At 28.1% G+C, this 13530-nt stretch overlaps 1 protein-coding gene across 1 annotated transcript in view; it reads right to left on the bottom strand.

The window, feature by feature from the left end:
• LOC145255707 (uncharacterized) overlaps positions 1–2388 on the bottom strand; it is a 105081-nt gene extending 102693 nt beyond the window's left edge. The window contains exon 1 of the mRNA XM_080114294.1: positions 2061–2388. The gene's annotated coding sequence lies outside the window, so the exon portion shown is untranslated. The remainder of the gene's footprint in view (positions 1–2060) is intronic.
• Positions 2389–13530: the final 11142 nt, after the last annotated feature.

Here is a 13530-nt window from a genome sequence, read left to right as displayed (position 1 = left end):
TTATTTTTTGGTTTTATAAAATAATATTTGATTGGTAAACGATTTCTACCTGGTATTATTATATATATGATGACTATCCTTTGTCCACTGACCTTAATCTAAGCAGGAAATGATAGACGAGACATTTTGCCATTAAAATGTGTTTTTCTTGTAAAAAAAAAAAAAATACTTGATGAATTTACATAAGGTGTTTTAAACCTAATACATAAGTGTAGATAAAATTTTTGTTCCATTTTGTTCATTTTATTTTTCAGTCATTTTTTTAATATAAGGGTAAAACTAGATAAAGGACAGAAGAAATAATATGTATTGTTTGGATTCTTTGGACTACTGTTCTCATCTTGAGTGTTGTTTTCATAATGTTTCAAGCAATGTAACCTCCGACTTTCTTCAGGTGTATCTTGTGGAACGTGTTGAATCATTTGTGAAAATGACTCAATATGAAAACAATAGTCTGAAGAATCCAAATAAATTGAATAACAACTTTTCATCTAAAAATTCAGAAAAGAAAAAATACTGCACAAATATCTGAAAACTAAAACTAAAGTTTTAAAAATCAGTGAAAATAGAACAGGGTCAAAATAATATGGCGTATTATTTTTGTACTTTTAACCGGTTGAAATGCGAGATTAAACTGATCACAAATAGTTGGTACCCATTAAAGTTAAAATGTTAAAAATAATCGATTTTTATAAGCAAGATCATATGTTACACCAAAAAATCGTTAATATTATAATTTTGCAGAATGAAACGATGTGCTCACTTAATGTCTCCACTTTCCTTTGTGATGTGAATATTTTTTTGTGTGCTTACTATCAATCATTTATTGATATCGAAAAATGAAAGAGCATAAAATACGAAAATTAAATGTAAAAAATCATATTTAAAAAATAATTACGCAGTTCATTAATGCAGAATCCATTTTCGCGTTTTTTTTTTGTTTTTTTTTTCATTTAAAAAGTCAGCCATTTTTGTGATGCAGTAGGCGACACGAATTCCGCAGCAAACAGATAAAAAATACTTTTCTAAAAAATAAAATAAAATAATCAATGTTTCATGAAGTATATTTTATAATACTAAAAACAAATTCAAAACAATGAAACAATAACATTTTATTTATCTTATATATGAAAATCGTTTGCTGCCGACTTCGTGTCGCATATTCTTCTGCATCTTTTATTAATTGATCGATAAATAAATAACTTCGTGCTCCTTTAACATCTGAAAATAATTTGGAAGCATTTAAACTGTCGAATAGAAATTCATTTTCTGACTATAACATTCTTAGCAAATTCTCATATATTAAAAGACTGAACAAAAGTTGGATTTTTTTTTAATAGATCAAAATAAAATTAACTTTAAAAAATTAGTTATAGTTTTTTTTGATTTTTTTTGTTTTGTTTTTCAATTAGTTAACTTTGGTTGAATTAATAATTTAATGACTAAAACGTAACAAAACGTAATAATTCAATATCGTATTTTCAAAAATCATAATAATGGGCATTTTTGTTTTTTAAAACAAAGAAAATAAATAAATAAAAAGATAGAAAAATATAACAAAAAATTACGTAAAACATATTTCTGAGCAATGCCGAACAGTCCAGAGAGCTGATTTCGAATAAAATTATTTTCAAATTTTACACAATCAGAATGAGAACGAACGTTAGACTTTCAATAACATTAACCTAACGTACAATTATTTACTTAAACACAAACAAATGTTAAACTTTGAATAATATTCCATAAAAATAATAAAATTTGCCTTTTGTTTCCATTTTTTTCTAAATATAATTTAAAAATATTTTTACTTAAAAATGATAGATTAATTATTGACCGATTTTCACTTCATCACCCGTTATGACGTCACGTCCACCCGACACTTGTTATTTTTACCGCTCTTTGTTGATCACACTCGTAAATGAAGATGCATTAAAATTCAGAGACAATTCACCACAGCTGAATTAAATACATCACCAAAGTAAAAAGTTAAATATAATGTAACTATAATGTACACACAATATGGCTGTGGTGCGAGATTTAACTTAATAAAAGGTACTCACGTGAAAATACACCGTCGTGGATGTGTTTGTCTAGTTATCCAATCAGCGTCGTGTATTTTTTTGCACACGTTTGACGTATAGTAGTTTGAAGTAAAACTGAATTTTCAAACAATATCTCATTTAAGGCGAAAGAAAAAATATTATTTTACTATTTATTTGTACTTTTTCTCTAGACAAGTCAAATTAAACCAAAGATATCAACTGGAAATGTAAAAATTAATTTTATACATAAATTAATCGTAACAATGATGAATGAAACATTATTGATTTTACGGTAATCTTTAAGAACACGGATTATGATTGATACACAGGGGTTTTATGAAAAGTCGGAATGAGTTTTCAACCGAATGAAGAAAAGTCGGTTTGTTTGTTTATTTTAAAATTCTGTGAAGATTTTTTTTAATTCTGTGAAGATTTTTTTCGTTTCAAGTACACCAAAGCAAATAGAGGAAATAAAAATAGTTATACAAATTTTAATTTTAATACTTGGGGGGGGGGGGCATATAGAAAACAGATTTAAAAAATAATAAATAAATAAAATAACACCGGTTCGCTATTTTCGATTTTAGATACGGTGACCATAACAAAGAGAATTCTTTCTATTTTATGAAAAAAAAAAAAAAGGCCAAATCGTTGAACTTTGACCCCTTAACAGCCACATTTCTGTCCGAACATAGATTACAAAGATTTTCCCAAATCTTAGTATCCTGTATATCAAATTTCATGTCTGTAAACTGAAAATTGACAGAGTTATTGCGTGGGAAAATCTACACACACAGTCACACAGGCACGTTTACTTTTATAGATTAAACGAACATATATATGTACGCATAAATATATATGGAAACTATTTTGTGTTTACTGTAAACATTTTACGCAAATATTATGCAAGTATAAATCATGTAGAATATCTGCATGAATATAATTACACGTAATAATTAACTAAAGATGATCATCCCATAAGAAAACCGAAAAAACTAATACGGAATTAATTAAAATGAATGTTTACAAGAATATGCAAATTAGCTAGATCTTTTGCTAGTGAATCCATTTCTACAACTCATATATAACAAAATTGTATTTTCTTTTTAAATAAATAGGGAAAAAAACCCGCTTTTTAATATGATTATCAATACCTACAAAAGAAAAACGAATTCATAGGAGTATAGAAAGATTATTGAAAAAAAAAGAAGGTTTCATTTTTTTTTAAACAATATAAATACTTATTTTATATACATTTTTATTTACAACTTGAAGATAAGTGAAATAATTTATGGGTATATATATATATTTTAAACTTTGACCTCAATTTTGACCCCTTAACATTTATTATTTTGGTCTCAAATGAAAATACAAATTTTTACTCATGTCCAAGTTACCTACATCTAAAATTTCAAGCGTTTAGCCCCGAAATTGGCAGAGGATTTTGGTAGAATCTGCAAAGGTAAATTCTTTAAACTTTGACCTCTTGGCAGCAAAACTTTCGCCCCAAAACTTATTGAAATGCTTGCTGCATGTCTGAATACCCGTTATGTATGAATTTAAAATATTTAGACCCAAAATTGGCTGAGTAGTTTGCTAGACATCGCAAACTTTTGAACTTTGACCCCTTGCCCTTGGCAGCCAAATTTTCGACCCAAACTGATTAAAAAGCGTGCCCTATGTCTGAATACTCTTTATGTAAAATTTCAAATGTTTAGACAAGAAATTGGCCGAGTAATTTGGTAGAGACCGCAAAGGTCAATTTTTTTTTTTTTAACTTTGACTCCAATTTTGATCCCTTAACATTTATTGTTTTGGTCTCAAATTTAATTAAAAAGTTTGATTCATATCCAAGTAACTTACATTTAAATTTTAAAATGTTTAGACCCAAAATTGGCGGAGGAGTTTGATAGAGTTTTCAAAGGTCAAATCATTGAACTTTGAACCCTTGACAGCCAAATTTCTGACCAAAAACTGATTGAAAAGATTTTCCCAAATCTCAATACTCCTTAAGTCAAATCTCGAGTCTCTAGACCGAAAAATAGACAGTTATTTGGTAAGGAAATGAGTACACACGCACACACACACACGCATTTTTACTTTTATAGATATATAGAGATATATAAATGCGAAATTGTGTGTGTGTGTGTGTGTGTGTGTGTGTGTGTGTGTGTGTGTGTGTGTGTGTGTGTGCGTGTGCATTTCCATACCAAGCTACTCTGTCAATTTTCAGTCTACAGACTGATAAGGGGTATTGAGATTTGGGAAAATCTTTTTTTAATTTGTTTTCGGACAGAAATTTGACTGTCAAGGGGTAAAAGTTTAACGATTTGACCTTTGAAAACTCTACCAAACTCCTCTGCCAATTTTGGGTTTAAACACTTGAAATTTTAGATGTAGATTACTTGGATATGGATCAAACATTGTATTTGATTTGAGCCCAAAAAAATAAATTTTGAGAGGTCAAAATAGGAGTCAAAGTTTTAAAAAATTTTACTTCTGTGGTCTACCAAATTACTCAGCCAATTTTTGGTCTAAACATTTAAGATTTTATATAAAGTGTATTCAGACATAGGGCAATGTTTTTAATCGATTTTGGATGAGAAATTGGCTGCCAAGAGGTCAAAGTTCAAAAGATTTGACGTTTGCAGTCTAGCAAACTATTCAGCCAATTTTGGGTGTAGACATTTGAAATTTTATATAAAGGGTAGTCAGACATGCAACAAGCTTTTTAATTAGTTTTTGTGCGAAAATATAGCAGCCAAGAGGTCAAAGTTGAAAGAGTGTACCTTTTCAGATTCTACCAAACTCCTCCACCAATTTTGGGTCGAAACACTTGGAATTTTAGATGTAAGTTACCTGGACATGAGTCACACTTTTTAATATATATATATATATATATATATATATATATATATATATATATATATATATATATATATATTAACATAAAGTTATGGACAGTACATAGGGCCCGACCAAAGCCGGGCTGAACTGCTAGTATAAATATAATCCAAGGTTAATATTTTCCAGAGGTAAAATAACCAACGAAGTTTAATGAGGTTAACACAAGAGTACTCAATACCAAAGTAGGGAAACTTATACTTTCTATTTGTTTTTATATAAGGAGTAATATGTTGCTACACATTCATGAACATGTTTTGGTCAGTTAATTACTAGTAACTAGAAACCTCATAAGCAATACAACTTATGCAAAAGCAAAGTTTGCAATGAAAATATCAGGTCTTTAGTGTCATAGGAAATTAATATCAGGAGGTTCCGTCACATGTTGTTAAAAATAGGAATAAGGAATAAGATTTAGTTGAATGTAGAGAAGGTGTAGATTATGGTCTGTGTTGAAATATAGGAATAAAAAGGAAAAGATGGAGGGTTAAGAAAACAGAGATAGAGATAATAAAAGACCAGAAAGAAAGGTATATGTATGTGTGTGTGATAGCCGTCTTAACCCTTAAACATTCTACTGTGTATTTTGGTCCATTAGCAGAAGTATGTCAAGTTGACAACTTTTTGGAATATCTATATAAAAATTATTCCATTATGAAAATGCTTTTGAATTAACTCGAATTTGTCGTGGTCAGAAAATATAGAGCTTACATTGCCTTCTTATGCATCCCCGCTCTCCCAATACCATCCCTACATAGATTTGTAAAGAGATTAAGAGATAAGGAAGAAAATCTTTTATTTTTTAGAATTCTTTACTTTTTGCATTTTTTTAATTTTTAAAATTTTACTTTAGGTATTGGTACCTTACTATTATTACAATTATTAACTATCCTGGTTGTTATGTCTATTTCTACACTAACAATCAATATAATTATTACAAATCATTATTATCAATTATCATTAATATCACAGTCATTAACCTTTTTACTTTATTTTTTATTCCTCATTACCTTCTATTATTCATTGTTTTTATCACGGTTGTAATGGTTATATCTAAGCATGGGGGTTTTATTAATTAAATACATTTTTACAATATGCTTATTCAAGACTTTTATGCATGTGATTGGATTCCCATGTCAAAAAAGGAATGAGAACACATTTGATGAACACTTGATGAAATCATTACAAATAGAAAGTGTTGGTTATAATACACCATCAATTGCTATCTCAATTGTTTTGCTGTGAATCATAACAACTTCCGTCACATTACTTTGCTTAATGATAAACAGCATCGTATTGCAGCAAAAACAGCTTTCTAAATACTTTACAATAGATGATTTGCCAATGCTACTGCAAATTGAAGCCATGTGATTGGAACTTATAATATTTGCTAATATTTTTCCTCTGAGGGGATGAATAAACATTAAAAACTCGTGGGTTAAGAAAATATATTTATTAAACTTTATTTTTTGTTTTGCATACAATAAAAATTCTATATTTGAAATTTAACCGTTTCAAATCATAAAATTTAAATTCCTAAATTATGATATATATATATATATATATATATATATATATATATATATATATATATATAAGCAGTATTTATATGATATATACATATATATTATATAAGCAGTAATATGTTGCTACACTTTCATGAACATGTTTCGGTCAGTTAGTTACTAGAGACCTCATCAAGCAATACAGCTTATACGAAAGTAAAGTTTGCAATGAAAATATCATATCCTCAGTGTTATAGGGAATTAATATCAGGAGGTTCTGTCACATGTTAAAAATAGGAAAAAGGAAAAAAATTTAGTTGAATGTAGAGAAGATCAAATAGAGGTGTGGATTATGGTCTGTGTTGAAAAATAGGAATAAAAAGGAAAAGATGGAGGGTTAAGAAAACAGAGATAGATAATAAAAGACCAGAAAGAAAGGTATATGTATGCATGTGTGATAGCCATTTTAAGCCTTAAATATTCTACTGTGTATTTGTATCCATTAGCAGAAATATGTCAAGTTGACAACTTTTTGGAGTATCTATATGAAAAGAGGTATGAAGTTACTCAAAATTATTCCATTATAAAAATGCTTTTGAATTAACTCGAATTTGTTGTGGTTAGAAAATGTAGAGCTTACATTGCCTTCTTATGTGCCAGTCACAAAACGAAGATATTACCTTCCAAAAATTAAATAAATTGATCAAGTAGTGTTTTTTTTTTAACAAGAAAATCAAAATTTAGGATTTTTAGCAATTAAAAGGTTTCAATTTTAATACAAACAAAATTTTGGTAATCGAATTCAGTTGTCAACCTAAAATTTTAACACATTCTAAAACAACATGACAACTCTCGATTGGTTGTCATAAAATTTGATTTTTTTAGTTAAAAAAAATGTTTAATCAATTTACGTGATTTTTGGAATCTTCGTTCAGTGACAGATGTAAATCATAAAGATATGTCCCTATTTTCTGTATTTTTGTTTTTAATTGTTACACTCTAAATAAGAACCAGAACAGAAATTATTTTTAACGAAACACAGTTGGGAAAACTAACCAAAACAATTTATTTTGTTTTACCTATAGTAACATATATTGAGTTTCTAACAGTATTTTGTATTTTTTTTTAAATCATTATAAAATCTTCACACACTTAGGTGTCAGCTCGCCACCATATTTCCACTTCATGGCTATGGTTTAACACTACATGTTGTTCGAATCGATTAAACGTTTTAAAGCGAGTAAAAACACTAAAAACTTTTTCAGGTAGGTAGAAGAGTAATTTATCTTGCCATTGCTAACATTATTTGTTATATATTTGAATTTTTGACCACTTTTTCATATATCTGTTGATTGTAAAAACAAATCCAGAAATTAATGTTTACTAATTAAAGTTTTAAGCATTTAATTAGTTGTAAATAGTAACCAACTAAAATAATTCATGTTCTACCATATATTGATTATGATCAGAAAGTATGTATGCAACCAGACCGAAAATAAGTAAGGGCCAAATACTTGGCTTATCCATTTAAAACTTACATTTTAGCCATTACATTAGATGTGGTTTCTTCCAAGGTATTCATCATTTACTCGTTTCTGGTTCAGTTATGTACTTTCTTCCTGTCCATCATAATCAACATAATTAAATGTAAATTGTTTTACTTCATGGTAAATTAAATTGCTTAAAGCTTCTTTTAAATATTGTATTTTTAAACCCAATAGATCATAAATGAGTAGGTAAAGCAAAATAAATTGCTTTTTAGTTGATTTCCAAATAATATTCCCTTTAAAATAATTCATGTTGATAATAATAATAACTTATATCACTTCAAATAGAAGAGGCCCTAAATATTTTAAACTTTCAAATTATTTCAAAGGAGCCATATTAAAATTAAAAATAAATCTCCTTTGTTCTCATATATATATATATTCTTTTTTGTCCAGTTTCAGTTTGATAACATTCCCTGGCTTAATTTGCAAGAAATGTAGGTAACCCTTTTAAATTTCGAAGGCGGTGAGATTTAATAAAGTGTTGGGGGCCCAAATCAAATATTCAACTGTTAAATCTGTTTATCTGTCACATCATATAGGTGGAGGAAGGTGGTCTTATAACCTTGTATTTTTTATCATTCTAAATATTCTCATTGCCTTTTTTTCTTTGTATATATAAACTATCACTTTCAATTTCATATATAATTCAATGTAATCATATATAAGTTATCACATTTCACACACATATTGTTTGTACATATGTTAATACTTTTCACACACATACGTTATCACCTTTAACATATATTTGTTTGCATGTGCGTTATAACCTTTCACATATTTTTTATGTTTGTACATGCCTTATCACCTTTCACATACATTTCTAATTGGATGTATGTTTGTACATTCTTTTCATATATGTGTGTTATCACTTTTCTCACATTTATTTTTAGACGTATGCTATCACCTGTCACACGCATTTCTCTTACATACATTATCACCTTTCATTTACAGTCATGTTTGTATGCACATTATTACTGTTCGCACACACCTATGATTTTGTATATGTTATAATCTTTCACACACATTATTGCCTTTTAAACAGTATTTATACTTATTTAAAATAAGAACTTTTATTAATCAACTAATCTTTTTGTTTCTGTTTTCTTATTGGATCATTAATTTGATTCTACTCTTATGCACAGTTTTATTTGTGCATATTTTCTACACTGTGTATAATTGCATAGCATATCATTTCACACTGCATTTATAGTAAATCTCCATCTTGAAATATCTTTGTCAATTCCTGGTCTACATACTTGACATTTGATATATGGAGTATTCAGACCTGTGGAACGTGTTGATTTTTAGCCAGAAAAATAACCGATAAGGGATAAAAATTGAAAAATGGAACTTGACAAGCATAGTTTAATGTTATGTTAACTCTAGTCTATGTATGCACAAATATACATTTATGTTTAACAACGTTATTTCAGCACGTATTGATCATCATAATATAAGCAATGGCCAGCTTTATTCTAGATTCTAATATCTAATATTATACACAGATTTACTTTGTAAACATTGCTTAATCAGCCAATAGTTTTCTAGTGTACACATAGGAGTTAATACATACCATAGAGGAAATATATACAGAAAAGAACAGAAAATAATCTTCTAATATAAGTTTATAAAGAAAAAATATCTAAAAGTTATGTATTTTTAAATATCTATATCTGGGCAGTATTTTTTTTTTAATATATTTCATTAAATAATATAACTTTTGTTTGCATGTCTTTTCTTTGATTCTTTCTAAGTTCCAGATTTTCAAATGTCTGACTGGAATTGGCAGATTATTTTAATGAAATTAACTAAATAATAAAATAGTATATGTAATCAACACATATTAATAAGTAGGATTAATAAAAAAAAATATACATCGTGATCCAAGTAAAAATAGAAAACTTATTTATTATAGCAAATTTAAAACCTAAAACCACATCAAGAATACTTCCACTTCAACCAAGCCTTTCAGTAAGACGAACCTAGTATTTCAGTTTAAATGTCGCCTCGGTGACTATCCCTGACAATGAAAAGCATATATATATGTATATATATATATATATATATATATATATATATATATATATATATATATATATATATATGTATATATATGCTTAACTACCACAACTTTGCTAAGATGCCGCACTATGAACTTATCTGACACTAACACAATAGCTCAACATTGAAAAACTAATCATTTTAAGCTTCACTCTCAACTTTTACAAATTTCTTGTAGACAAATTAAAACATATATGAGTAGCTCTGTACATAAAAAGTAAAGACATCCATTAATAAATTAATACTACAACCAATCACAATGAAAACATCCTAAAATGCTTTTAATACTAATATTCTATTAATACTATGACTAATCACAAGATTCCTGTGAAAACCATTGCATGTTCTTTACTCAATACCAATCCCTTGAGATGGCTCCAGAAGAAATCGTATGTATTATGGTACACAACAAGTATAGCAAATACATATACCAGTTCCAGTCTCAAATTAAAAAATTAGTCTGAAATGTAAAAAGGGATCAAAAAGATTCACAGACACAATTGACCAGTATTATTTAATGAAATAGGTTTTCAAGTTATGTAGCTATAATTCACCTTTATCTTGTTGAGCAGGAGATATATAGAAATGTGTTAATATTCATTTAAGATGTATCGCAAGTTTAAAACCACTTTCAAATTTATGAACAACTTAAAACAATCAGGTTTCGTTAGGAAGTCATCAAACCAAACATTCACAAAGTAATAGTTACAATACATATATATCAAATAAAATTTAAGTATAGTATTTGGAATATTTGAATATTTGAATTATATATGTGACATTTAATTATTAGTTTGACATTTCCCTAATATGACTTGAACCTAGCACTTTACAGTTCGCACAAATAAGTGCAAATCCTTAATATTCTGGAATTGCATAAACTTTATCTTTTTATTACATGGATCTTATCCAATAACAATTTTATATTTGGTTATTAGTTGGCTTTGTCAGTTTACTATTGCTTTGTAAAGCTTTGCACTTGAAATAAGTGAAACCAAAATTCCAGATAATAAACATTTCATTCATGAGTTTTTTGTAATGACATTAACTTTTCATATGAATAAATTAAAACATTTTTTAAATTTGATGCAAATTTATATAAGACTGTAAAGAAATGAAAAGAAAGACAAATCAATCTGTTGAAACTCGAGTTTTATTTCCTTTTAGGAAAAGGCTGCAAAGGAACATTTAAACACAAATATGAAACGTTAGTTTGCAGGATTAAAAACAAACAAAAACCAAATATTCTATCGCTAACAGGATGGAAAGGGAAAGAAAGGAAGAGTACACAAGCAAGCTGATATCCTCTCTCTTCTCAATGAACTGCTTGTTTTGTAAGTATATCTATCTACATAGTGCTATTAGTTTAATTCAAATTACCTCCCTTGAAAATTAATGAACAAATATTTCAAGAAAGGTTTTAGTAATTTATTCTTTTTTATTAAATAACTTTAATTACTGTTGTATTAGAACAATGACATTATAAATGAATAACAGCAAATACTAATTTATTATTTACTGGTTAAAAATAATTAGATTAGAAATGTAAATAACTGTTATTTAATATTTTCTGTATACTATATTCCGCATTTTAAAATATTACATTGTATTATTAATTTGAATAGCAGTAAGACATTTTGATAACATGATAGTGATAAATAAAAAAGCTTTCACATTTATTCATTCATACATGGACTCTCACATACAAAAATACATCCAGATCCATCGGTTTTTCTCTATATTTTCTGCATTTGTATTAGAAATATTTTGCTTGTTATATTATATTTGATAAAATTTATTGACTCTTTTGTGTATATTACAATTCTGATGCACAATGTGCCTATATAATGGAGAAATTCCATATTTCAGCTAAAAATTACCACCCAAGAATAGTTGAATGCTAGTTGGATTGTCATTTGATTCATTAAATAATGAAAAGATATTTATCAACAACTTAATTATTTGGGCATACTTGGTTTAAGCACTGTTTTGACCTAATTTTGGCCAAAAGAGTCGTAAACGCTTATTAGAATTGTTATTTAATTGTTTACATAATGAAACAATAATGTTTAAAACTATGGTTTTCAGTGGTCTATGGCTTAATTTCCTTTTTGGGTATATTCATGTTTTCACCAAAACTCTACAAACAATTATCATCTGAGAGTGATTGGGTTAGGGTTATCGTCATTTAATTTAATAAAAAAATTAATTTTTCTTTAAAGTTCAATTTTTTGGATTAAGGGCTTAATTTTATTCTTTGGACATACAGCATCACTATCTTGACCATAAAATATTTCTCTAATGTTTCAATAATAACAAGATGTCAAATATTCTTTTTACCTCCAAAATATACTCTAGATGCTTATGTTTTTTGTGGGAGAAGAAAAACAAAGAATACAAGAAAATTTTAAGTCATACATCAAAGAAATTCATAAAGTGAAAAACCAGAGTCTCACATCAATATTAATGGTAGACCCCAGTTATTCTTAATTCAGATTCTGAATAGTTGATGTCTGCATTTTCAGTGATAAAGTGTAGTAGTACCAAAACTGGCCAGTCGCAGAAAAGTGGATTTGTTTATAGCACACGCTTACAAACATAGCAGCCAATGAATTAGAGCGCATAATACAGGTCTCCAAATTAGTTATCTCTGCAAAATTTAAATGAAATTTTCTTGTTCACCATAGTCGAAAACCGGTACTTGTACAGTTTAATCAAGACATTAAAAATGAAAATATTGAAAAAAGGTTATATTGTACGTATCCGTTATGGAACAAATTCTAAATAAAATCCACTTAATTTCATCGAGTAGTTTTTTTTTTTTAAAGCAAAGAAACAATTTCTTATGATACCGAGCAAAAGGTTCGATTTTTAGGAAGAAAAGCTAGTAATAAAGATGGGGAGGGAGTCTCGGCACTTTACATTTAGTTATCCGTGGCATTTCCATAATGGCTGATTGGCTGACTTCAACATGCTCTCATAAAAACATGTTTTTCCGCTGTAAAAGAAAAAAAAAACTACTCGATAAAATGAAATGAAATTTTTTTTTGGAGATCTTCAGTCCAAAACAGATACGTACAATATAACCTTTTTTTCGATATTTTCATTTTTAATGTCTTGATTGAACTGTACAAGTACCCAAAAACCTTTTACAGTCGTCATTTTAAAGAAAATTGTGGAGGTGAACCTAATGTAAAAATTTTACCATAGGGGTCATTTTTATAAAAATAGAAAACAGTACAATTAAGCAATTAAAGGGAATACTTTCCGTAATATGGCAAAACAGACTTTCTAGTGGATTTCTGGAAAACTTCTGCCGCCAAATGAACTCAGCTATGTGTACAGGTACCACACTCATTTTTGTTTGTAGTAGCACCTGTGCTTGGATCCACAAAATGGTACCTGTGGTTGACGCTTAAGTGCCGGTACCCTTCAGTACCCAGTCTATCATAGGCCCGCCAACAATCT

The sequence above is a fragment of the Euprymna scolopes genome, chromosome 31, assembly GCF_053919585.1.
Source record: "Euprymna scolopes isolate OS-2025 chromosome 31, ASM5391958v1, whole genome shotgun sequence".
Taxonomy (NCBI): Eukaryota; Metazoa; Mollusca; class Cephalopoda; order Sepiida; family Sepiolidae; genus Euprymna; species Euprymna scolopes.
This window is presented reverse-complemented; position numbering and strand designations above follow the sequence as displayed.